The following is a 27,936-nucleotide window of genomic DNA, read 5'->3' on the forward strand; positions in this document are numbered from 1 at the left end:
AGATGACGTATTTGAGCACGTTCAAATACCACCGGACTGAGCCAGATTCGAAACTGCCAAGTTGGAGTCGGGAGAGCAGCATCTCAACCGTCTGAGCCACTTAGCCTAGATGAAAAAAAAATCACCATCAGAATGTTGGCCGGCAGGGTAGGAAAGTTGGTGGTAAACAGTTTCTAATCACTAGATTGCATGCCAAAAGCCGGGATTCAAATCCAAACCTTTTCGCAGTGTTCAAATGGAGTGAGGGGATATGATGCTGTTGATGGTGATTCGTCCGTCGGATGGCGACTTAAAGCATTGAGAATTATTGGTATTATTCGAGAGGAGTAGGCTACGTGCCAAAACCGGGTTTCATCTCTCCCTACTTCATTATCATAATCCCACATCCAGACGCGCAGCCCGCCCAAGGGCGTCAGGTAGAAAGACCTGCACTAGGCAAGGAATGGGAAGGAAGCGGCCCTGGTCTTAATTAAAGTACAGCCCCAGCATTTGCCTGGTGTGAAAATGGGAAACCACGGAAAACCATCTTCAGGGCTGCCGACAGCGGGATTCGAACCCACTATCTCCCGGATGCAAGCTCAGAGCCGCGCGCCTCTAACCGCATGGCCAACTCGCCCGGTGGGAAAAGACGTAAACGCATCACCATTTTTCGTGTTGTAAAACGAGTTTCCCCCGGAAGTGTTATGTAAAGTAGGGGCAGTAACTACTTGTAGGACTTATTGAAATGGCATTGCACTTCGTTTAGCTTACCTTATCTTGGGTGATGACACAACTTATCAAACGACAATTTGTTTGTCAACGCCGGTCGCATCCGGCACGGTTACAAATTATGCGGTCACTAGTGGCACGGGTCGCATGCGGCACGGTCGCATCTGGCACGACACCGTCTCCAACGGAGATGAATCTATGTTCACTCTCCGTCATTTCTGACGCAAACTTGACGATCTGGGCTTTAAGAATATGAACATTACAGGGAGATTTTTTTTTTTTTTTTTTTTTACATAACTGTTAGGTTCTTCAGACTGTCTATATTAATTTTGATTAAATACATTTATAAACTGCTAGAAAGAGAAAAACAGAATTATCCCTGAAAAATAAACATCTTAATTAAAACAAAGTGGCACGTTTCGTTATTGAAGGAACATCATCAGATTCTAACAAATCACACTCAAATATATTTTGAAACGCAAAAACATTTAGATTTATTTCTCCTTGAATCCTTAAAACTTGAACTACTACTAAAATGTTTTCGTTCCTCCCCTGAAGGGGGAGGCGGGCCTCTTAGACGGTGACGCTGTCTCTCAGGCCGGGAGATTTGTTACGGTGAAGGAGATGCTCGGTGAAGGTGAGGGGATGCGCGGCCCTGGCCTATACTGAGAACTGTCCCGGCATTCGCCTTAGTGCAGGAGAATGGAAAACCACCGAAAACCATTCTCAGGACAGCCGACGGTCCAGGCCGGTCCCGTCTCCCGAAGCAGAGGCGTACAGTCACGGTAGAGCCCGTGGCCATTTGTAGGCCGGGACCCACTCTGCATCCACCGACCCACAAACTTGAAGCCTGGAACTTATCTTAATGCAGTCCTCACTGCTCTCCACCCTAGCACAGAATGCAAGGAGATCTATGAGGAACAGCATGCTGAGTACCTTCCAAATTTCAAGTCTGATCTACGTAATACATTACGGAATAATAATTTGATACCCGGCGTGCGCTACTACGCCTCAATGAATAAAAGGTGGCTTTTTTATTAACTCTACTTCGTGCAATTTGTATTAACATTTTTCTTCATTTTTAGTTGTCTTCTTATTTATATTTTCTTATTATATTTACTTGTAATTTCACTTACAGAACAAATCAATAATTACTATAAATATGTTCTATTTTTTAGATTTATGTGTCTTAATTTTATCAAACTGTTTCTATTTGCTTACATAAATGACCATTTATTTGCATGACGCATGATGTTCATTACAACGTGACATTCTTTGTTTTTCTATCTGGTGCGAAAATGAACAGATTCCTCGGCAATAAGTTGCCTAGTTACATGAACCTCCTAGCAAGAAAGGCGCTTCATAAAACATGGCGGCGTGTTCCCATCCTCCTATATACAGCAATTCTTACCGGACTATAATGGTACAGAGTAAGTCGCTGTCGTCTAGCGACAATATATGCATCAGGGTCGATCCAGTCTTTGTAATTAAATGAATTACATAAAATAAATATATTTCTGTTAACTTTTCAAGAAATGGACTATTTTTTCCTGTTCTATTGAGACGATTTGGAAGATTTTGGTACAAACCCCACCTTTTAACTCCCTCTGCTTTTAAGAGCTTGAGTTTTGAGAAACATACACGTTAGCATTTTATATACATAGATAACTAGCTGTTACCCGCGGCTTAACTCGCGTGGATTTCGTAATTTGATAATAACCGTTCGTCGGTACTGCACATTATTTAAAGTATAAAAACTCACCGGAAAATTCAGTTTCATTTACCCCAGAACCTCTACGTAAACCACGTTTGTGATATTGCCTTTTGCAGTTAAGATGACCAGGTTAATGGAAGAGCTAACTCTGGAATATGCGACATAGAACTGCACATGGGAGAAACAGTCCTATCTCAAGTAGAAAAATAAAATCTGTTTCTTTATTTTAAAAAGAGATTCCAAATATATATTTCCTCGTCTGTAACATCTTTAGTTTCGAGTATAAGTGTCCCCATAAAAAGAATTCAACCCCTTTATCAATCCTTAATCAGTGCTTACCCCCTCCCCCTAAGTGAATTTTCTGAAAACAAAAATTACGTATTTATTTTTAAAGGAAATTCCAAATACCAATTCTCACATATGTCAAATTTTCAGTTTTTGAAATATAAGTATCCTAATAAAAATATTCAACTCCTCTTTCACTTCTTTTCACTCCCATAAGTTGCTCTTCCGAATAGAACAAAAAAAATATATACATGTTCCTTTATTTTTAAAAGAGACTCCAAATACCAACCTTCACCTCTGTAACATTTTCAGTTTTCGAGATGTAAGTATCCTCATAAAGACAATTCAACTCCTTCACTTATTTTCAACCCTCTCGCCCCAAGTCGATTTTCCGTAAACAAAATATGCGTGTTTCTTTACTTTTAAAGGATTTTCCAAATAGCAGTCTTTACGTCTGTAATATGTTAAATTTATGAGATATACTGTAGATATATTCATTTTAAAAAATCGCGCGCTTTTTCTTTTCACCCCCGAGACAAAAAAAATATGTGTATTTTTAAAGAAGACACCAAATGCCAATTTTCACATCTGTAACATCCTCAGTTTTTCAGATATAAGAATTCACTTCCTTATTCACTTCTATCCACCGAATCTCCTTTAAGTCGTCTTTCCGAAAAATAGGTGTTTACTCCAGTTTTTGAGATGTAAGTATCCTCATAAACAGAATTCAACTCCTCCTTCACTTGTTTTCACTCCCCCCCCCACTCTAAGTTGATTTTCCGTAAACAAAGAAATACAGGTTTCTTTAACTGTAAATGATATTCCAAATACCAGTGTTCACGTCTGTAACATGTTAAATTTATTAGATATAACTTTTGTTATGTAGTACAGCACTTTTCGACATACTGTAACCAATACCCATTTTTTGCATGTCATCCCCTCCCCAGAGAGTAAGTCGTATGTGTACCAAGCTCGCTTGAGAGCTATGCTGGAATATACATACTTTCAACCGCAATCTCGATCATTTTCGGACATATTTTTTTCCACACCTTCTCACCACCGTGCCATTGAGGCTGATCTTGGACTTAAATGTCTTCATGGTTAAATGGTTAACGTGCTGACTTTTGGTCACAGAGGTCCCGGGTTCGATTCTCGGCAGGGTCGGGAATTTTAACCATCGCTGGTTAATTTCACTGGCACGGGGGCTGGGTGTATGTGACGTCTTCATCATCATTTCAGCCCCATCACGACGCGTAGGTCGGGTGTCAACTCAAAAGACCTGCAACTGGCGAGCCGAACATGTCCTCGGACACTCCCGGCACTAAAGCCATATGCCATTTCATTTTGGACTTAAATTATATGTGGAGTGTGACTATTCACCTCAGCGACCCCAAAAACTATGGATTCTACATTAATATAGTTAATTTTCTATTATTATTATTATTATTATTATTATTATTATTATTATTATTCACCCCCTTTCCATCCCAGCCCAAAGGAGTCCCATAAGTTTCTTAAACAACAGTATATTTTTTCCAGATAATAAGTCATATGTGTGCCAATTTTGGTTTGCAGCTATAGGGGTAGTTTTGTGCCAATATCTCCATAACGGTTGGTTTTATGGCCTTAAAAACATGGTTTTCGGGTCCGTAGGGCTTACCGAGTTTTGTTCTTTGCGTTAAGGGGCTTAAAATGAACTTTATCTCGTCCTTCTACGACAAAGAATATATTTCGCTTGTATTAGCATATTATTTTATATCCCTCCCCGGCCACCCCCACCCGGTAGAATTGTTTGGGAAATAAAGTACAGCCCATGTCCCTCAGGGATAGTTTATATTTCCATAAGTAAAATAATTTTTAGAATCAGTCCAGTAGTTCCTGAGATTAGCCATTACATACAGACAAAGTTTACTTTTTTATATGTTAGTATAGATAATAATAATAATAATAATAATAATAATAATAATAATGGATATACAAAATATGTAAGAGAGTGAAGTTTTATAGGGATCTTACTTAAAGTCACAAGTTTCCAGGCTGTGTGGAAGCGCCTCACTATTTCATGTCTACCTTTATACAACGATACACTTGAACGAATAGTAGTGAGATCAGGGATGTTATATTTCAGTTAGCAGTAACTTCAGGAGGGAACTAAAATGCTGTGAATCAGACATAACTGTACTGCTCTTAACGACTAGTTCTAAGATGCCAGTTCCAGAGGATCAAACACCAGTAAACACAGCTTGTGTCCTACTCCTCAAACCAGATGATAAATAGTTGTCATCACAGAGTGACGTAAGCTGCAGATATATACTGAGCACACTTCCGAGAAGAGATTATTTACTCCAGTGTGGACAGGCTTCCACTGCAGTTTCACTACGAGAAGTGCATCGTCTGAACAATACCACTGTTTACAGAACTATTATTGTATAGCTTAATCAAATGTGGATAAAATCCCTGCTCCGGCCCGGAGCCTTATGAACCAAAGGCAATGACGCTGATCTTGAGTTGTACTATGATATATTCATTCTTTATAATTAATCCTTTCGCACTTTGTAAGTGGCGCAGAATAAATCCACGATATCTTCTGAAGGTCGTAACAGGCAATTGAGGGGAGGGGGGAGGGTCCAAGGAGTGTCCATAACGAAGTCTGGATTTCTTCTATGTGTGCCAGGCTCAACAGTTTTATCTTTCCAATCCGACCTCTGTTGGCCAACTTCAGATGTGTGTTCCGACCCCGGCGGTATTAGGTTTGCGAAGCTAGGCAGTCTTAAAAATTTTCATGCTCTTTGTGACCTACCCTTCCTTTCTTTTGCCGATACCTTCGTTCTTGACGAGGTCAGACCTCTTCCTCTTACACTTCTGATCCGAGAAACAGAGCCCGGATGTTTACATAGTAATAGGCTAACATTCAAAGGTACTGAAGCGCGTAACAAGTATTGTCTACCTGCACAACGGTTATGTTATGGGCTTTGCATAAACATTAGGAGTACGGCCCATCACAACCCCTAGAATATATGTTACTCTCGCTACATTACGGATCAGCGGGCTAGACAACACTTTCTAATACCCAATTTAGTTTGCATTCTAACCTTTTACTGCCCAAAATCCGAGGATAGATCATTAATACAATGACATCGTTCTTCTTGGTTATATTTTACTATATTACATCCCTAACCCACACACTGACAGGGCCCCCATTGGAGGATTCTTTTCTGTACACATTTAGAAGCAATCCTTAAGTTGGCAGTCCCTATCTTTTCTTTCTGTTAAAGTCCAGAACTGATTCAAGCTCGTGCATGAAGGGGCTGTTGAACTGCAGAGTGTTACTTCCAGGAAGAACGCTGATTTCTATACTAGTTTCCACCTCTGTGACTTAAAAAACTGTGTCCTATTAGTATATTATATAGACTATGTATAGTTCAAAGACGTTATTTTGTTTTGTATAGTTCACAGACTGCATCTAACAGTATGTTGTTTTCAAACTGATTTCCTGTTGCTGCTGTGAGCTTAGGATCGATCCCCATCTGCTTCTCATAACAGGCTACTATAGTTATTCAAAGTATGCATTTGGTGTTATTTCTCGCGGATACTAGAGGATTTAGCAAACTTAACCAACGATGTAAATTACAGGAAGATAATGTTTCAATAAATGGGTTAAATACATTTTTCTAAACAAAAAATGGTATCAAAGTATATTTTTTCATATTTATTGTTTTAGCCATATTCTAAACATTATTCACAAATTTTGTGCCAATAATGCCAAGTGATTTTGTTTCTTTTGGATTTAATTCCCTTAAAAATATGTTGTTAAACGAATTTAGAAGATGCCGGGTTTTTGAGCGGCAAGTAAATTCAGCGTATTCTATTTCTTATAGGCTGTACAGTGGCCAATAATAATAAGTCAATATTCACAAAAAATGTAGAATGGTGAATAAAGAAGTCTTCTGAACAATTTTTGGTCAGTTTTGTTTAATTTCCTTTGCATAATATTTCGAAGTTTTTATATCATATTTTGGTATTGTTAGTGCATATGTGCATGTATCTTTGTTTGGTTCTTTCACTGAATGTTCAACTTATTTGTCTTAGGTTCTGTCGGAAGAGGCAACTAAAAGGGACCCGAGGGGATCTTAACTTGGGATCGTGGGCTGGCAAACACGGGGCCCTTAGCTGGGTCCTGGTATTGCTTCCACTTTCTCGTCCAGGTTCCTCAATTTCATCTATCCTATCCGACCTCCAATGGTCAATTTTTGTTCTTCTCCGACCCCGACGGTATTACATATCGAGGCGTAGGGAGAATTTCATTTTCACGCCCTTCGTGGCTCTTGTCTTTCTTTGACCTTTACGTTCGTTTTCCTAAGTACCGGGTCCCTTCCATTTTTTCACCTGAAAAGTGTTGTCAGTTGCTTTACGTCGCATCGACACAGAGAAGTCTTACGGCGACGACGGGATAGGAAAGGCCTAGGAGTTGGAAGGAAGCGGCCGTGGCCTTAATTAAGGTACAGCACCAGCATTTGCCTGGTGTGAAAATGGGAAACCACGGAAAACCATCTTCAGGTCTGCCGACAGTGGGATTCGAACTCACTATCTCCCGGATGCAAGCTCACAGCCGCGTGCCCCTGACCGCACGGCCATCTCGCCCGGTCTGATTAGTGTTAACAGACGATGATTGCCTAGTTGTACTTACTCTTAAAACAACAATCACAACCACCACCACCACTTATGTTAGGTTCAGAGTTCTCCGGGTCTAATCCCCAGCCGGGTCGAGGATTTTAACCGTGTGTAACAAATGCCTTTGGCTCGGGGAATGGTTGGTTGTGTACATCTTAACACTCTTCATATCTGCACAACACAATATACAACAGCACGAACCGCCAAAGAACAACAAAATCGTGAATACATCCCTCCACATAGAGTCGTCGTCAAGAAGGGCATCCGGCCGTAAAGCTTGTCCAAATCTACATCACGTGCGACCCCAATAAACTGGGGAAAAGGCTATAAAGAACAAGATATATGCATGTATATTTCAAAAATGTGTAGATCATGCAAGTGCGAGAGCTACTTATAACACCACTAATCCCAGCTTTAAATACAAGCAATCACGCAGAAAATCTGTCAGGTAACCTGTCATCGTCGCATTCTATCTTAAAATGGAAATACTGTATATATCCTTGGCACATACATCCTCTTAAAGACCTTACCGGGCGAGTTGGCCGTGCAGTTAGGGGCCTGCGGCTGTGAGCTTGCATCCGGGAATAGTGGGTTCGAATCCCACTGTCGGCAGTCCTGAAGATGGTTTTCCGTGGTTTCCAATTTTTCGCACCAGGCAAATACTGGGGCTGTACCTTCATTAAGGCCACGGCCGCTTCCTTCCAACTCGTAGGCCTTTCCTATTCCATAGTCACCATAAGACCTATCTGTGTCGGTGCGACGTAAAGCCACTAGGAAGAAAAAATCCATGGCCTACCAGGACAACTGTTGCCCAGCGAGAAAGATATTGAAACGGCGATTGGTCACTGTGACATCCTTAGTCTTTACTGGAGGTTAAAGTGGGAAGTACTGGAGGTTAAATTGGGAAGTTACGATACAGCTCTCTGAAGTTTCTCATGTTACTGGAGCGCTTTTCTAAACGTTACCATTCAGCGCGACTGATGTTCTTTGCGTTCTTCCGCGCCAATGATAGGTGCTGTAGACTAGGGGGAAATATTCTTTGACCGAAGCTGCAACAGTGAGAGCCCTACGGTATCCAATGAAAACCTGAGAATGCTGGACGACAGCTGCTTGTCTAGTCCGCGTGGAGTGATTTGCTGGGTTGCTAAATCTTCTCGTTTTGCTCCATCCTGTGCTAGTTCGCTTGAGCAGCAAACTTGAAATAAATAAACACTGTACTGCAAAAAGAAAACTGGCAACTCCGCTTCATCCCCTTCCATCCCACTCACTTTTAGGCAGTCCTTTGAGGTGCCCGTCGTTAACCCTATAGAGAAGCACAATAATATCCACGATGGAAATTCAGGGTGTTCAAGTCGAGCCAATATGGAACTACGCCGTGGATTACGGAAACCCATGCGTTCGAATTCTATCATTGTTATTCCTCGCCCTTCTCCACGTCAGTCTCTCCAATAAAACTCATGTCAAGGCTACGAATGCAGTCGCCTCAGCCTTAACACAAGGACATATGAGTACATACTATTATCGGCAGCGGGACGAGTGTTTACTCCAATTTAGCAGGCTGCTGGAACGAGCGAGCCAGTGCTTTACAAACAACAGAGAGATCGCTCTAACGAGGCAGAACAGGGGAATCAATCAATAACAGACTTGGAATTCACCCACCCACATGTGAGGACCCCCATTCCAAATCGAGTTCCCTCGTTTATACCAATTATATACACCAACAGAAGAGAAATAAATAATGTGGCTATTCAAACAGTATAAATGATGCACCATCATCATCATCATCATCATCATCATCATCATCATCATAATACATACCTAGTAACCGCTTCCGGAGGTTGGTTTGCATCAGCAGAAGCAGAGGTAAGGATCCTCACTGTATTTCTGTCTTCAGCAAGTCGTTCCAAGTCTCGATATTTAGCGCAGCCAACATCATTTAGATGAAAATATAAGGAATGGTCTTCGTTAGGTAATAAATAGGGTTCGGAAATTGAGGAAAAGTCTTCTTTTCCTGGAGTGACAGAAGATGAGGCCCAACATAATATATGTTCATTCTGGGTCATTGCAAGCCAGAAAAAGGTCGATTTTATTTGTCCTTTTTTGCCTTTTTCGGCGTTTTTGGGTTATAGGTCCTTTTTTAGTTCTTTTATTGGATCTTAAAGTTCTTTGAGCAACTTCACCTTCTTTCGACTACACCTGTACTGCCCATTTCTCAGTTCGAATTATCATTAGTTCGTCCATCACCAAAATCTTTTCTGTAATAATAGCAGAATGAAATGAAAATGAAGTGAAATGAAGAAATGAAACTAATGCTTGAAAAACCCACGGTAAGTCAACTATTGAAGGGAGAAAATTTTGATGGGAGTGTATTTTGAAGAGGAAGCTCTCACATTCTTCAAGTATGAACCCTTAACATCTCTTCATGCGGGGAGAAGTTTTTCGAAGTTTTGCAACGTGTTACTTCAAAACCAACGATCCTTTACACCTAAGAACCTGGAGTTGACTACTGTGATATACTGCAAGGCCAACTGAGGTGAGGTTTCCGAATTCCAATTTATGTAAGCCTAGTGTGGTTAAGCCAAATATGATTACAAACCAAACCCCATGGCGCAACAGCCCCGAAGGGCCTTGGCCTACCAGCCCGAACGCCTGCAGATTACGAGGTGCCGTGTGGTCAGCACGACCGTTATTCTTGTTTTCTAGATCGGGGCTGCCACCTCACCGTCAATAGCTCCTCAATTGTAAACACGTAGGCTGAGTGGACCTCGAACCAGCCCTCAGGTCCAGGTAAAAATCCCTGATCTGGCCGGGAATCCAACCTGGGGCCTCCAGGTAAGAGGCAGCCACGCTACCCTTACAGCGCGGGGCCGGCAAATATAATTCCAGTTATAATAATTTCCATTTTATTTCACCAGGATGTCCATTGCGGGTTCGCTGAATTCATTCTAGACGGGAAAAAATATTTCATTCTAAATTCTGCAAGTACTTTCCTTAACAAAGGCGGAATTAATTTTTTAAATTGTTAATCTAAAAATATATATAGTCTAAAAGAAGAAGTATTTTACTAATTTATTTTCGCACTGTATGTTGCATACAACCAGAATTTTACATTTTAAAAACATTGTATTCCTTCATGAAATATGCAATTAAAACCACAATCTTACATGAATTTTGATCCCATTTTTACGTCATTTTTGCCAGTTTTTAGGTCCATTCTTGGATATTTTAGGTCTATTTAGAAGTATCTGTTTTAAAGCAATATATAGGTGTTCAACTTCCGAGCCCTAGTAAAAACATTAATGAGGTTGTAAAGAAAGGCTGCACACCTTTTCACATCGTTACGAGGGAAATTTTTTGTTGTAGTAAACATGTAAAGGAGAGGGCGTGTAAGTCTCTGGTAAGACCCCAATTACAGTATGGCTCCAGTGTATGGGACCCCCACCAGGATTAACTGATACGAGAAATGGAAAGGATCCAAACGAAAGCAGCACGATTTGTTGTGGGTGATTTCTGACAAAGGATTGGTGTTATGAAAATTTTGCAAACTTTGGGCTGGGAAGATTTAGGAGTAAGGAGACTAGCTGCTCAACTAAGCGGTATGTTCCGAGCTGTCAGTGATAAGATGGATTTACATTAGTAGATGATATTCATCTACTTCAACGGAACTTTTAAAAGTAGGAAAGATCACAATATGAGGATAAAGTTGGAAATTAAGAGGACAAAAGGGCGTAGAATTAATTTACAGGGCGAGGAGTTAGTGACTGCAATAAAGTGGCAAGGGAAATGTTCGATAAATTTCAAAGTTCTTTGAAAACTCCTAGGGAAAGGCTAGGTAAACAACTGATAGGGAATCAGCCACCTGGGCGACATGACAGCCCTAATTGCAGGTCATTGACGACTGATTGATCGCTGAGGCAGTTCGAATTCTGTAAGACGTAAGTGTGCCTTGCTCGGGTTGAAAAAGCTACAGAGTACTTCATGAAGAGAGAGAGCTGTTGGGATATTCCAGTCCGCCCTCTACATGTGCTCACTGAACTGTGGACGAAGGTGCAGCCTCGCTCGATGACGTCAGAATAAAAAGTGTGAGTTAAAGACATTTCCTAGTTTCTCATAGGTTCTTCATACGAATGAACTATCTCACTTCCGCATTCGGAAACCACAGAAGACCCTCGCCACGGAAGAGCAGATCGTCAACAACCACAGCTTTCGCGACAGCCGGAAGATAGACGAAACGCGGAAAGGTCCATCCACTGTGTACAACATGCAGTTAGCGTCCAAAACCTAAGCGCATTTTAATACAAATAGGATATACTGAAAAACATACATTAGCTATGGCTTCTATGCTGTTCCAGAAAAGTAATGAAAATAATGATACTGAGCTATATGGCTAAGCGGTATGCGTCGTGTAGCTGTAAGCTTGGTTTCGGGATATGACAGATTACATCTTGGCCACCGGCAGTCTTAAAAATAGACTTCTGTGATTCTGCATTTTCACACCAGGTTTATGCCGGCCACCTCTCCACCACTAGCCCTTTACCGGGCCAACGTCGCAAAAACTTATATGAATAATAACAACAATAATAATAATTCTTTCTTGCTTTATTTATTTATTTATATATTTCTTAATCTATTTACCATCCAGGCAGGGTTGGTTTTCCGTCGGACTCAGCGAGGGATTCCACCTTTACCACCTCAAGGGCAGTGTCCTGGAGCGTGAGACTTTGGGTCGGGGAGATGTAACAGCGGAGAAGAACCAGTACCTCGCCCAGGCGGCCTCATCTGCTATGCTGAAGAGGTTTCTTGTGTGGGGATGGGAAGACTAGAAGGGATAGACAAGAAAGAGGGAAGGAAGCGGTCACAGTGTTAACGTAGGTACCATCCCGGCATTTGCTTCAAGGAGAAGTGGAAAACCACGGAGAACCACTTCCAGGATAGCTGAGGTGGGGATCGAAACACCCCCCCCCCCTTCTACTCAGTTGACCTCGCGAGGCTGAGTGGACCCGTTTCCAGCCCTCGTACCACTTTTTTAATTTCGTGGCAGAGCCAGGGATCGAACCCTCCGAGGGTGGCAGCCAATCACGCTAACCACTACACCACAAAGGCGGAAATAATAATAATAATAATAATAATAATAATAATAATAATAATAATAATAATAATAATAATAATAATAATAAACCAAACCCCATGGCACTACAGCCCTTGAAGGGCCTTGGCCTACCAAGCGACCGCTGCTCAGCCCGAAGGCCTGTATATTACGAGGTGTCGTGTGGTCAGCCCGACGAATCCCCTCGGCCGTTATTCTTGGCTTCCTAGACCGGGGTCGCTATCTCACCGTCAGATAGCTCCTCAATTCTAATCACGTAGGCTGAGTGGACCTCGAATACTAATACGAATAATAATAATAATAATAATAATAATAATAATAATAATAATAATAATCGTATGGCTTCACCTGCCGTGTGCAAACATTTTAATTTTTGCCAGGCTGAGTGGCTCAGGCAGCTTTCTGAGCCCAAAGTGGTAGGTTGGATCCTGGCTCAGTCCGGTGGTGTTTGAAGCTGTTCGAATACGTTAGCCTCGTGTCAGTAGATTTACTGGCATGTAAAAGGATCCTGCGGGACTAAATTCTGGGACCTCGGGATCTCCGAAAACCGTAAAATTAGTTAGTAACACGTAAAGCCAATAACATTATTTTATTGTCATTTGAATTTGACGCCATCTGGCTGTCTACTTGTCAATTTCGGCGTTCCGTTTTACTCTAGGCCTACTAGATAGCAGAGTAAAGCGAATCTCTTGGGCGTGTATGGCTGGGTTTTAATGAATTTTGTCGGGTAAACACCAAATGTGTCACCAGGGATCTATTACATGCAGCCATCGTACGGTAGGGAGTGTCGAAAGGACTTGCCTTCACCCTTTAAAAATCCCACTACATCTTCCGGGTTTGAATCCGCTATCTTTGCAGCCGGAGGCCGATAATAGTACATTTTTCTACAGTGCCAGCCATGCGATCCAGGAAGGCCTCTATTTGGACTGCCCACCATGTCAGGCATTTTTACCTACTCGTTGGCTGAATGGTTAGCGTACTGACCTTCGGTTCAGAGGGTCTCAGGTTCGATTCCCGACCGGGTCGGGGATTTTAACCTTAATTGGTTAATTCCAATGGCTCGGGGGCTGGGTGTATTTGTTGTCTTCATCATCATTTCATCCTCATCACGACGCGCAGGTCGCCTACGGGAGTCAAATAGAAAGACCTGCACCTGGCGAGCCGATCCCGTCCTGGGATATCCCGGCACTAAAAGCCATACGACATTTCATTTCACCTAGACCTTAAAGCAGACCCTACACGATCAATAAAACTGTCAGTACCGAAAAATATTGACAGTAATACTGATCGCGTGTGGACTGGAATGATGGAATGAAGGCCAGTACTGAAGCAGATCCGGATTTCCTGATCTGCGAGCGTCAGTACTGTAGAGTGGTGGGGATACTGACAGTTATACTGACCGTGTGAGTGCGCTTGTCATTATTTCTGTCAGTATCAACGGAGCAGCGGTGGACGACGACAAATGCGTTTCTCACCAAGGCCAAGTAGAGGTGCTTGTGGAACCGTCAAGTAGGCCTACCGGTATTGCAAAAGTTTATCGAGCTATATGAAACGCTGCCAGAATAAACGCTACTTTACATGTTTCCACAACTGCTGTACTGATGGAAACTGGTGACATTAGAGCGGAAAACTTTAAATCTTCAAAATTTATACCAGTTGTAAGATACCTCACTGTCACCGCTAATCTCTCTGCCACCGATAAAAAGCACCGCATGTTTGTATTTTGCCTTATTACAAAAGGCTCTACCATTCGTAGTAATTTCGCAAAAGTACCCTCACGCATTCGGAGATAGTTCTGATAATCTTCTGCTTCGGTATATTGTGTTTCCGTCAACACTTCATATGAGAATACTCTTCTCTTTTCCTAAGCCAATCTTTAACCCATCGTTTATGTTTAAAACTGCGTTTCGTGCAGTACTAATATGATAGCTACAAAATGCCCGTCTTGTACGATCCATTTTGATAGAATACCGCAATTGCATGTTATAAATCTCATTCCGCAGTGACGGTTATTGACTTTATATGTAAAGTGAGAATGCCGCAATGGTAAGCTAGTGCACTGGTACTGACCAAAATATTGACAGTAATAATGATCGTGTAAGGTCGCTACAATACTGATGCGTACTGTCAGTATTATTGACTCAGTATTACTGATCAGTATTACTGACCGTGTAGGGTCTGCTTAAGAGTTGGTTCGATGTCCACTGAGCTTACATCAGAACAACTGAGGAGATATCTGGCAGTGAGATAGCGGTCCTGATACAGTAATCCCAAAATAATAGTCACTTGGCGCCGATCAGAGTTGTAGCGCAATTAAGGCGCCGAGGGCGGGTTTAGAAAAATTCTACTCGGATCCCCTATAAAGATAATATTTGGCTACACTGCCCGTGTTCGTTTTTGTTTGCTTTGCTCGGGCAGAATGTCGGTGGTCCATTTTTAGACAATACCCAATTATAACAGAACAAAATGTTAACCAGGATCGGGTTAAGCCTATAATCAGCTTAAGGTTCCTTTGACGTCACGCTGTAGTCTGGCTTGCTCGTCATTATCCGCCCCAGGATGCTGCGGCGGCTGTGTACTCTCCGATACACCTCACTAGCTATTCCGTTACGACGATTATAATTCTGAATAATTAACGAGGCCCAATTTGGCAAGTATCCTACTGAGATGTTAGATAAATGGATGGAAATTTCAGAGGATATCAATCGGGAGGCGCGAGTAGTCGACCACGCGCCCCACAGCCGAGTCTGATATTGTTTACACTTACTAGTTCCAGCTTTAGAGATTATTTTTTCTGTTCGACCTCACTTGGTCAACACATTTTTCAACAATTTGTTTTACGTCGCACCGACAAAGGCAAGTCTTATGGCGACGATGGAATAGGAAAAGGCTAGGAGTGGGAAGAAATCGACCGTGGCCTTAATTAAGGTACAGCCCCAGCATTTGCCTGGTTTAATTTCGTGTGCCTTATTTCTAGCTGGGTCAGACCCTCCGATGAGGGTGGGCGGCACCTGCCATGTGTAGGTAAATGCGTGTTATTGTGGTGGAGGATGGTGTTATGTGTGGTGTGTGAGTTGTAGGGATGTTGGGGACAGCACAAACACCCAGTCCTCCAGCCAAGGGAATTAACCATTTAAGGTTAAAATCTCCGGCCCGGCCGGGAATCTAACCCGGTACCCTCTGTACCAAGGGCCAGCACACTAACCATTTAGCCAAGGAGCCCGACCTTTGCCTGGTGTGAAATGGGAAACCATGGGAAACCACCTTCAGGGCTGTCGACAGTGGGGTTCGGACCCACTATCTCCCTAACAGCACGGCCACTTGCTCGGTAACATTTTTTTTCTTTTCTGAACCCGTGAGTGTTAGGTTTGTGAGGCCCAAGAATTTTTCTCGTTTTCAAGACCTTCGTGGCCCTTCTGTTTCTTATGACGATTCTCTCATTCCTTCGAAGGGTGCGATCTCTTCCATTTACTCAACTCATTAGTGTTGAGAGCTAAGGAAAAAAAAAACCGTGTCAAATTTCCCCACGGGAAAATAAAATAATCTTAAATATGTCTTTCAATAAATGAAACTCAGATTGATAACGAATAATTTATTCGCCTCTAACGAATCGTTTTCGAGGGCCATCTGTATGGAATTTGGAGTTGACAAGTGCACTGAAAGGATGGGGGGGGGGGGGGGGCTAAAGACATATGAAATTAAAGAACTTAGTTATTTTCATTCATGGTAGAGTATGATGGGATGAGGCCTCTTTGATAAAAGAGCCTCCTATATGTCTCCCAGTCATGGCCATCAATCAATAACTTCACATCACAGCCTGTACGGCTGCTAAGTAACTTAACGTCACACATTTTGTATCTCCAATTCCGAGACGCAAATTTTCAGATGACCCCCAGCCAGAAGACATATTTATGTCAACAAGTGTCACAAAGAAATAAAATACACGTACGAGATATACAATACTAATCCGCTGGTCACGCAGCACGTAGCGTCTGCAAGAAGTGGGTGGATACATTATTTATCTTCGAGTATATATATTTGTGGTTATTCACGTATTTGTTAGTGGCAATTAGCATGTCTGGAACTGAGACAACCGCACTTCTGAGGCAACTGATAACAACAACCACGCTTGCTCGGGCGCTACCTGCAAAGAGTGATATAGGCAGCCAGTCACACGGTTCTGTACGTACGGCAGTATCTCCTTAGCAAAGACACGGAAATGCTTTCCTCGTGATAAAATATAAAACCATTACTATGCGCAGACCTCCTTATCCTTACCAACACATTATTCTAATTCTATGGTACAGGGAAGCACTTCAAAAAAAGTGTGATGAGATGAAGTTGAGATAGGGAAAGAGAAGGAAACTTAGCGAAATTGATTTAAAGGTGCCGTCCAAAGATTCAAGCACAAGATACCATCATAATTTTTCAGATATAAATTTTAATAACAATAATAATTTTACATCACACTAATTAGATTTGTATAGTTTTCGGAAACACTGATGTGCCGAAATTTTGTCCCGCAGGGATTTTTTTATGTGCCAATAAATCTACGGACACAAACCTGGCGTATTTGAACACCTTCAACTAGCACCCTCGGACTCTTCCAACAGATGAGCCACTTCCGTAACAAAATTGTTGCTTTTCCTTCGCATTTCTCAGATTCATTCCTTCCCTTCAGTTAAAAAACACCAGAAAGCTATAATAATAATAATAATAATAATAATAATAATAATAATAATAATAATAATAATAATAATAATAATAATAATAATAATAATAATAATAATGAGAACCAAGCACCAAGAGAGCTGATAGTAAAACCAGAAAACAATAAAACGGACAGATAACTTCAAATATCTCGGCGAGTCGATGAACCAAACATCTCTGAAAAAGAAACCTTCGCGTCACGCATGAATAAAATGGCTTATCAACTGACCCAGGACGTTTACAACAAAAACTCCATATCGCTGAACGCAAAACTCGGACGTACATTATTGCACTGTCATAAGACCAGAGGCTTTATTTGCAGCGGAATGTCTTGCTATGAACAAGAAAGGCCTGATAGAACAATTGGAAATTAAGGAAAGATCTTTAAGAAAATTCTTGGCCCAATTAAAGACAAAGATGAATAGAGACGTCGGCATAACCATCAGCTGTATACACATGCCCACAAGATCTCTGATGTCATCCGAAAAAGGAGAATTGCATTTAAGGCCACTTGTTACGAGTGAAACCCATACAATTACCGAACCAGATCTTTACCTATTTTGAAGTTGAGAAGGCCCAGCCAACTTGGTTGAAGGAGGTGGAAAGAACTTACAGAAGATGGGGATCACTTATGAACATATACAAGAATACAACCCACCCATGAGGAAACTAAAAGACCACCAGGCTTTTCAAGAAAGGCCAAAGTTGAAAACGGGAAAAACATGGACGGAGAAAGAAAAGAACACTACCAGCAACGAATGAAAGAGCGCTGGGCAGCTGAAATAACGTGCTCCTTAGTAGGCCGATACGAACAAAGAGAAATAATAATGAAAATGAAAATCCACAGCCGTTTTCCGGTCATTCGACCGTGTCAGGAATGGAATGAATGAAGCCCTCATCTAGCGGCGAGGCCTGTCGAAGCCTGTCGCACTCCTCCGGGGCAATGAGTAAATGAATGACAGATGAAATGAAATTATACTGGAGAGAATTGCTGGAATGAAATACGACATAGAAAACCGGAGTACCCGGAGAAAATCCTGCCCCGCCTCCGCTTTGTCCAGCAAAAATCTCACATGGAGTGACCGAGATTCGAACCACGGAATCCAGCGCTGAGAGGCCGGCGTGCTGCCGCCTGAGCTACGGAGGTACCCTTATGGCTGGGGGTTATCCGAAAATGTATAACCATAGCAACCGTGCTGGCAGTGATGTAAGGTACAGGTGGATGGTCAGACAATGTTATCCAGAAACCGAGCAGGCTATGTCTTATGGCTGGTCCCCGTCTGAAATTAGCAGCTGTTGATGGATGGCCATGACAGGAAGATATATTTATGATCATTTGATTCTCGCAAAGAGAAGAGTGGTTTCTTTGTGTTCGCATGGTAACAGTGGTGTGCTTGTCTTTTTACAGGCATTTTCACTATTCCGTAACTTCAAATGATACGTTTTCAAAGACTTCAAGCACAACAGGGTAGGTTAGTACTTAAGTTACTTTCAAAGATTAATTTTAACCCTCAAATGTGTTTTCTATTAATGTTGGCATTTTATTCTAATCATGTAGCCGAAGATATCATAAAAGGGAGGACGGAACAAGTTCTACTTGTTAAATAATGTCTGAAAAATCCACAACCTGTTTCCAGTCATTCCATCGGGTCAGGAATGGAATGGATCAAGCTCCCACCTAGCTGCGAGGATACCAATTGACCAAGCGAGTTGGTCGTGCGGTTAGGGGCGCGCAGCTGTGATCTTGCATCCGTGAGATAGTGGGTTCGAACCCCACTATCGGCAGCCCTGAAGATAGTTTTCCGTGGTTTCCCATTTTCAAGCCAGGCGAATGCTGGGGCTGTACCTTAATTAAGGCCATGACCGCTTTCTTCTTCCCACTCTTAATCCTTTCCTGTCCCATCGTCGCCATTAGATCTATCTGTGTCGTTGCGAATTAAAGCCAATTGTAAAAAAAAAAAAAAAAAAAAAGAATTGTGCCTGCTGCCAAAGCTGGGGCAATGATTGCTGACTGACAGACGAAATGAAATGATATTGGAGTGTGTTGCTGGAATGAATGATGATGGGGAAAACCGCAGTTCCTGGAGAAAAACCTGTCACGCCTCCGCTTGTCCAGCTCATGTCTCACATGGTGGATCGGGATTTGAACCACGGAACCCAGTGGTGAAAGACCGGCACGCTGCCGCTTGTGCCATGGAGTCTCTTGTTAAAATAACTGTAAAGTTTAAATCTGACTGTAATCTGGCCACTCTTAAAAAAAAACTAATTTAGCATAGTGAGGTACGTAGCTTGAGGAAAAAAAAGAGACAATAAATGTTGAAATTAAGTGAATATAGTATTGAAAAGGTGGACCTCTCTCCAAAAATAGCCTAAATGTGTGTTACTTACCCTTCGTCAATACTAGTTAAATTTAAATTCAGCGACATTTTTATAACGAGCAACAGCTTTTCCGCTACAAAATGCGTGATTCGAAGATACACTATATCAGCGCAAAGTCTACTAGAACTGGCAACAAAGTTTAAATCTGACTGTAATCTGGCCACTCTTAAAAAAAACTAATTTAGCATAGTGAGGTACGTAGCTTGAGGAAAAAAAAAGAGACAAATGTTGAGAGACATGGAGCATCGACTAATGAACAGACCGAATATTCTCCTTTCCCTGTGCCATTTAATCATCCCAATATGTCGGCGCTGTGGACACTGTGCGGACTGGGGCGGGGCGGGGCGGGGCGGTTGTCGCTATGTGCATACAACTTGGTTTTGATGGACTAACTATTGATGCAGGGGGCAGCCCGGATCAATAAGACTGGAGTGGACAGTCACAGACAATATAACGGTTATCTGGGCGATAGAAAATGTTATATAAACCATACCCACAGATCATCTGATGCCGCACATCTCGAAAAAATGGCGGCTCCGAGTTTTTAAGCTGGGTTCGTTAATTCCTCTTTATTAGGGACCTAGGGGCGTACCATCCAGAAGATGATGATGATGCTTGTTGTTTAAAGGGGTCTAGCATCTAGGTCATCGGCCCCTAATGGTACGAAATGAGACGACATGTAATGACAAATTAAAAGTCCAAAATCCTCCAATGACCAGAATTCAAGACGTGAGGACGAAGAATGAATGGATGAATATGAATTTAAAACGATAAGTGGATCCGACCCGCAATGTCTCATATTCACAGAAACTGACGTAAAACAATTGTATTACTGACCAAGGGACTGCTTCCATAGCACCAATACTGAATCGATGATGTTTGAAGTCTAAAGGAGTCCAAAATCCAAGTCATCGGCCTCTCATAGTGGTACTTATCGCTAGGAAAGTGGAACCATGGTATTTGTCATGTTGCGTAGACTCGCGGTATCCCACACAATACGGTACTACTCAGAGGTAATGAAATTCGCACATGTAACAACGATACATGTGTTTCGCACATTGCGGCGCCATTTCTTTTTGCTATTTGCTTTACGTCGCACCGACACAGATATGTCTTATGGCGACGATGGGATGGGAAAGGCCTAGGCATTGGAGGGAAGCGGTCGTGGCCTTAATTAAGGTACAGCCCCGGCATTTGCCTGGTGTGAAAATGGGAAACCACGGAAAACCATCTTCAGGGCTGCCGACAGTGGGGCTCGAACCCACTATCCCCGATTACTGGTGGCGCCATTTACAGGCAACGCAAACCTATGGTGTTCATCACATAAATGTACTAACACAGGGACTCTTACTATCCCGTGGTGTTCCTCATATAGTGGGTACTAGTCACAGGCAAGGCAGAACCATGGTGTCACTCATATAAGGATATTAATGGCAGGTACTGCCGACAGCATCTACACAGTAGTTACTAATCGCAAACCTATTTGTACCTAACAAAGTGGTACTACGTGCAAGTAAAAGCAACCGATGGTGTTCCCCCCGTGGTGGTACTAGTTACAAGTAGTCTCATGGTTCCAATTCGATCATCCCTTGTTCGTCCCTTTTAGTCGCCTCTTACGACAGGCAGGGGATACCGTGGGTGTATTCTTCGTCTGTGTCTCCCACCTAAGGGGGGCCATCTAGAAGAAGCCACTAAATCTCCCAGGTAGTGTGGCTCAGATGATAGAGCGCTATCTTTCTCAGGGATCGCGGGTTCGAGGAGGATGGGTTCGATCCCGGTTCACTCCGCTGAAATTTTGTGGTATTCAAATATGCCGGAAATCTACCGGCACGTGTAAGAACTCATGAGAGTAGAAGAAGGCTCCAGGTCGATTCCCAACCACTCCAGAGATTTTAATTCTGAACTGGTCGTTCAGGGTTCACTCAGTCTCCTGAATCCAGCTGAGGAGTTGCTGATACGAGGGGTAGAGGATCCAATCAAGCAAGCCCAGAAATACGGATTATTTTCGTCACGCTGATGGCGTGGCACTCCAGCATCTGTACGCCAGTTGGGTGGGCAGCAGTCGTTTCGGCAAGTAAAGATCGTATTAACCAAATCTACTGCATGCTGTGTGTTGTATGTTTGTTTCACTTCTTGATACGGTGTCAGGGATGAGGTGAGATGAATTTGACATGTTTTAAGGCCCAATGCCCTTCCTGTCACCAACCTCCGTTGACGAGCTAATAAAGATGAAATGAATTGTGGTGAATGATGGGTAAGAAAGTGGAAGGAATCGGCTGTGACCTAAGAATTGGAATTTTCCCGGAATTTGCTTGGAAGTGAAAATGGGAAACCGAAGAAATAATAATAATAATAATAATAATAATAATAATAATAATAATAATAATAATAAGACTGATTGGCTGAATGATCAGCACTGATGCCTTCGGTTCAGAAGGTCCCGGATTCGATTCCCGGCCGCGTCGGGGATTTTAATCGCTTGTGATTAATCGTTCTGGCTAAGGGACTGGGTGTTTATAATTGTCCCAACACTCATCTTCATATTCAGACAACGCTCTACACTACCAACCACCACAGAAACACGCAATAGTGATTACATACCTCGATATAGGGTTGGCGTCAGGAAGGGCATCCGGCCGTAAAACAGGCCCAAACCCACATGTACGACACAGTTCGCACCCGCGACCCCACAGATGTGGGAAAATAGGTAGAATAATAATAATAATAATAATAATAATAATAATAATAATAATAATAATAATAATAATAATAATAATAATAATAATAATAATACGGCTGACAGATGGAACAGCAATGGCTTCCTGGGACCAAGTTGCTGAGTTCGATCCAGCTCTATCCGGTGGTATTTAAAGGAGCTGAAATACGCCAGCCTCTGAGTTTAACGGCACGAAAACAACTCATGCGCGACAAAATTCTGACAGCTCACTGTTAAATGAATTTTCAATCGATGTCCATTCAACTGCTGTCGGCTGTAAGATACATGGCGGTTCTGGAATTCTGCCCTTAGAAGGGATTCATAACCAGTAAATAATGTTACACGAGTGTTTCGTACTTAAAGCCCTCTTACTTGCCAACTTTCTGTGCGCGGATACGAAAGCAGGAGAACATAATCAATAGAGATTACACTGAATTTGTTGAGAAGGAAGTCATTATTTTTCAGTTTCGATTTAGGTAGTATACTTTTTTAATGTTAACATGGAAACGTTTTTGTTCTGCGGGTCTTTCTGGAATTAGTGTCATCCATTTTGCATGGACAGAAAATCGACAGTGTGGTAACCAGGCAACCGGTGTTCGTCTTCTATCTGTACTATGTTTTCACCTTCTTCCTCACGTTATAACAACTACAACCATCAGTAGACCTTGGAATTTTAGGTGCTTAAAATGTTATTTTAGGTGCCGAAAATAGGCTTCCATATGTGAAGAAATAGGTTCTAAAAATAGTTTTAGGCAGTAAAATTTTACGTATTTGAATATACATTTACCAATTAAAATACCATGTTTATATTATTAAACTGATAATACAGTCCAGAAAGGCAAGAATAACGGCAGAGAGGATTCGCGACTACTACTACTACTACTACTACTACTACTACTAAATGTTTTCATTCGTCCCTTGAAGGGGGAGGCGGACCTGGACGGCGACGCCATCTCTCAGGCCAGGAGATGTGTATCGGAGAAGGCGAGAGGGTTTGCAGCCGTGGTCTACACTAGTGCAGGAGAATGGACAACCACGGAAAACCATTCTCAGAACAGCCGACGGAGGGAACCAGCCACTCTGCGTCTCCCGAATACAGAGGCGTAGAGCCACGGTAGAGCCATGGCCACCCATCCTCTGCTCGGTTAGCCGGTCGGAGTGCAGAGCTGTCGGACCACTTGCGGGCCGAAATCCACTCTGCATCCGCTAACCTCCTCGCATTATCACTGAGTGCCACAACTGAGCCTTTGTCGCCGTGGTTTACACGAGTTTCCACTCTCTTCGACTGGCGATTCGTTATAAGTCACAACAAAGCCCCTTACACACAGTAAAGTTACCGAAGATAGCTGAATGATTTTCCTCATATTACATATCTTGCTTACATTTATGGCCATGTAATTGTGTGCAAAATTTTGATTGAACGTAGATCCTGATAGATGGGGCAGTCTTGTGGCATGACGTGGGAATGTTGTGAGCTGATCAGTTGCCATATTTTTGGACGTAGGACATGATGCTAGATATTTCTTTCGATTTATCGGATCTCTTACCTCCCCTGCATGTCGTAAGTGGCTATTAAGAAGGGAACAACCAAATAATCTGCAGTCTCTCGTTTTCTAAGCCCACAGATATATGATTCTTTGCCTTTCCGTGTAGCAGAATAATTTACATACAGTACATTAAAGTCAGTCAAAGCACGAGCACTATAATGAAAAATAAAATCCCACAGCCTGTTTCCAGTCATTCGACCGTGTCAGGAATGGAATGAATGAAGCTCCCATCTAGCGGCGAGGATAGGAATTGTGCCGGCTGCCAAGCCTGACGCACTCTCCTGGGACAATAATAATTAATGACTGACAGATGAAATGTTATTGGAGAATGTTTCTGGAATGTGAAAGATGACAGGGAAAACCGGAGTACCCGGAGAAAAGCCCGTTCTGCCTCCGCTTTGTCCAGCACAAATCTCACATGGAGTGACCGGGATTTGAACCATGAAACTCAGCGGTAAGTGGCCGGCGCGCTGCCCGCTGAGCCAAGAAGGCTATATACGAACACTATAATATATCTGTACAATTGTGTTCTAAGTGATATATTTCATGCATCGACAGAATGTAAAACTTAAAGGTTATAGATTAAAGTTTGTAAATGAAGGGGGGGGGACCCTTAGTCGCTGATAGCTGGAGGTCATTTAGTCTTGATTATCAGAACTCTAGCGTGGACAGTCATCAGATACATTCCCCAACTACAGTACACGATCAATGATAGTGTACGGACCACGCATTACATACCGACAAATATTTTAGATAGCACAGGGAGGGGGGCGTCAAGTGGGAGAATAATGGGTTCGTGTCCAAGTAATTGGCATTTAACACGTGATCTCCCCCTTAATTAGCTGGGAGGGGCATAACATTCATGCTATTTTCCAATAACATACAATTCATGCCAAGGGGACACATTATTTACTGCACAATTTGGAAATTATACAGTCGCACTAACGTATTTTGCATTTAATTTTTATCAAGTTTGTGAAAATGCTGCGGAAGTATTTCCACTCCCCATGAGGCGGGGTAGGAAATATTTAGAGAACTTCCGAGGCTCATTTTCTGGCAAGTTCTAGTGTGGTCTTTCTTCAAGGCATGAAAATAGAATTTATCGAAATGCAGTATTTAAAAACATCTAATCCTCGCATTTTAGGGAAAAATACACGTGTGGAATTGTGAGGGACTGCCATGCTGAATTTTCGTTACCACGTCGCGCGACTCAAATCTGACTTCGGGTGAAATGAGAGACACGTTAGATAGTTAATTCAGTAGTCTGAGAAAAGTTATGATGGCAAAGTTCAATTCTGTTAGAATTCTTCTTTCCAATATCAAACACGATAATGTTTCAAAATATTTGGTAAATTTTTCTGTTGTGAGCTGCTTGGAATAAAACTGCCGATGTTATTTTATCAGAGTCTGCAGAAGATGTGGAGAAATTGATGAGGAGTACTGAATGTCAATCAATCAATCAATCAATCAATCAATCAATCAATCAATCAATCAATCAATCAATACAAAACAAAAGTAATGGAGTGCAGTCGAAAGAAGTCAGGTGATACAGGAAATATTCTCTCTCTCTCTGCTAGGGGCTTTACGTCGCACCGACACAGATAGGTCTTATGGCGACGATGGGATAGGAAAGGCCTAGGAGTTGGAAGGAAGCGGCCGTGGCCTTAATTAAGGTACAGCCCCAGCATTTGCCTGGTGTGAAAATGGGAAACCACGGAAAACCATCTTCAGGGCACAGGAAATATTAGATTAAGGAATAAAGTCTTAAAGGAAGTAGATGAATACGATCCCAATGTCAGGTTTTTTAAACCAGGATATTCGTCTCTTGCCAACACCACTTTTTCCGGGTATATTTCCTTGCAGAATATATTGCAGTAGATGGTATTCTGTTTCTCATGGGGTATTGAAGGTTTCTCGTTTTTGACAATCGTCGGTATTTCCTTATTCTTTCTCATCCTTCGAAGGATCTCTGAATTTGTGACATGATCTCTCCATCACACACTTCGGTAGAGTCACATTTCAACGGCCTCTACTTTTTCACTGAGCAAATTTATCAATGTCCATGTTATCTACGCTGACGACGACGTTATGATTGCTACAAGCACCAGGGAAGATTTGCAATAGCAAGATCAGACATAGCATCACTACCTAAGTCAGTTTGGCCTTCACCTGAATTTGTAGAAATATTTAGAAATCTGCCGAACCCATGGTTCTACACAAATTAACAAATTCCTTTACCCAAAGCAGACAGTGTTCGGTACCATGGGCCCCGTCTGCAGAATGATGGTTGCATTGACAAAAAAGTAAGGGCAAGTATTATTTCTGCATGGATGCGATGGACGGAGGTCACAGGAATGCTGATCCGTCTGAAATCCAAGGTATATCGGACATAGCCTGCACGGTTGGCTGTCCATCCATCCATACTTTACATCACAGTCTCCATGATTTATACGGTTACACTTCCGTCACACTAACTTCAGTAATACACATTTTCAAATTATCCCCAGGCACGGGACACATTGCTGTGAAAATGAAAGTGCTTTGCTTGTTAACTATTACAGTATATAAGGGTTTAAATTATACAAAGTTATCAGTGCACTGTATGTACGTGTGAATGGTTAATGTACTCTATGTCCATAGGCTGATGATTCATATTTCTTCGTTGGAAAACCGTGGTAACCATAATGAATCGTGCATTTCTTCCTTTAAAAAATGCGTCCCTTAACCAGAAGAAAAAAGGAGTGAAGGTGTCTGGTTTACATCATTCAATATAAATGAAGCAAGCAACACAACAACAGTTGGGACCAGTAGAAAATACATTAATATACAATCAAGGACCCGAGACCGACGTGGTCAATCCGCTTAGCGGTGTTTACATGGAGGGGCAAAGCAGCATGAAGAGTACTGAGGCGTAAGATAGTCCAGTTTTATTATGTAGAGTGGGTCCATTTATTAACAAAAACAGAGGCTAAACGTGGGAAACATGTCATGTGAGAAGGAGACCGCATTTCACGGCCCACGAGATCAATAACCTAGCGGGTAACACTATGCTAATTAGTGAAATGACGGTCCAGTTCCAGGGGTGTGCAAATGTTTCCTCACTTCCGGTTCACTGCACAGTACACAACCTGTATTAGTGCACCCTGGGGCATGATTCCTTCCATTATTGCAGGATACAAACCTGGGGTATGCCATAGGAAGCGGATAATTGGTGCATACTAAACACACAACGTCGTCAACGTACAATGAAATTATGCGATATGAATAATAATAATAATAATAATAATAATATCATCACATTTGTCTATTTCAAAAAAGCTTATGATAGTACAGATCATGTCTCTCTACTTAATGTAGGACTTACAGTTTCAATTTAGTATAATGATCGACCAGACCCAGAATACACTTCAAAATACCTTCTGAAAAGCTTACCAGCTTTCATTTTTCACACGCTGCCCTTACGCATTAGGGGAGCCACACATTAGTTGCGGATGGCAAAATCCAGAAACAGACAACCCGAAGCTTAAAAAAAAACATGGCACTAGAGCCCTTGAAGGGCCTTGGCCTACCAAGCGACCGCTGCTCAGCCCGAAGGCCTGCAGATTACGAGGTGTCGTGTGGTCAGCACGACGATTCCTCTCGGCCGTTATTCTTTGCTTTCTAGACCGGGGCCGCTATCTCACCGTCAGATAGCTCCTCAATTCTAATCACGTAGGCTGAGTGGACCTCGAACCAGCCCTCAGGTCCAGGTAAAAATCCCTGACCTGGCCGGGAATCGAACCCGGGGCCTCCGGGTAAGAGGCAGGCACGCTACCCCTACACCACGGGGCCGGCGAAGCTCAAATGTATACGGCAAAAAAATACAGGTCAATTGAAAGACAGAGAACAGAATGAAGGAGATGCTGAACAGCTCAAGCAATCCCGTAACATGACTTGTCGATAAAACTTAACGGGGCAGAAGGCCTGGGGACACAGACGACGTGTGACTAAGACAGGTACTGGATATTCCTCGCATTTAACATTTTGGGTAGACCCTTTTTAAAATGTTGAAAACATTTCTTAGCAAATTAGTGGTCCCCATACTACAGAAACGTACAAT

This window comes from Anabrus simplex, chromosome 6, assembly GCF_040414725.1.
Source record: "Anabrus simplex isolate iqAnaSimp1 chromosome 6, ASM4041472v1, whole genome shotgun sequence".
Taxonomy (NCBI): Eukaryota; Metazoa; Arthropoda; class Insecta; order Orthoptera; family Tettigoniidae; genus Anabrus; species Anabrus simplex.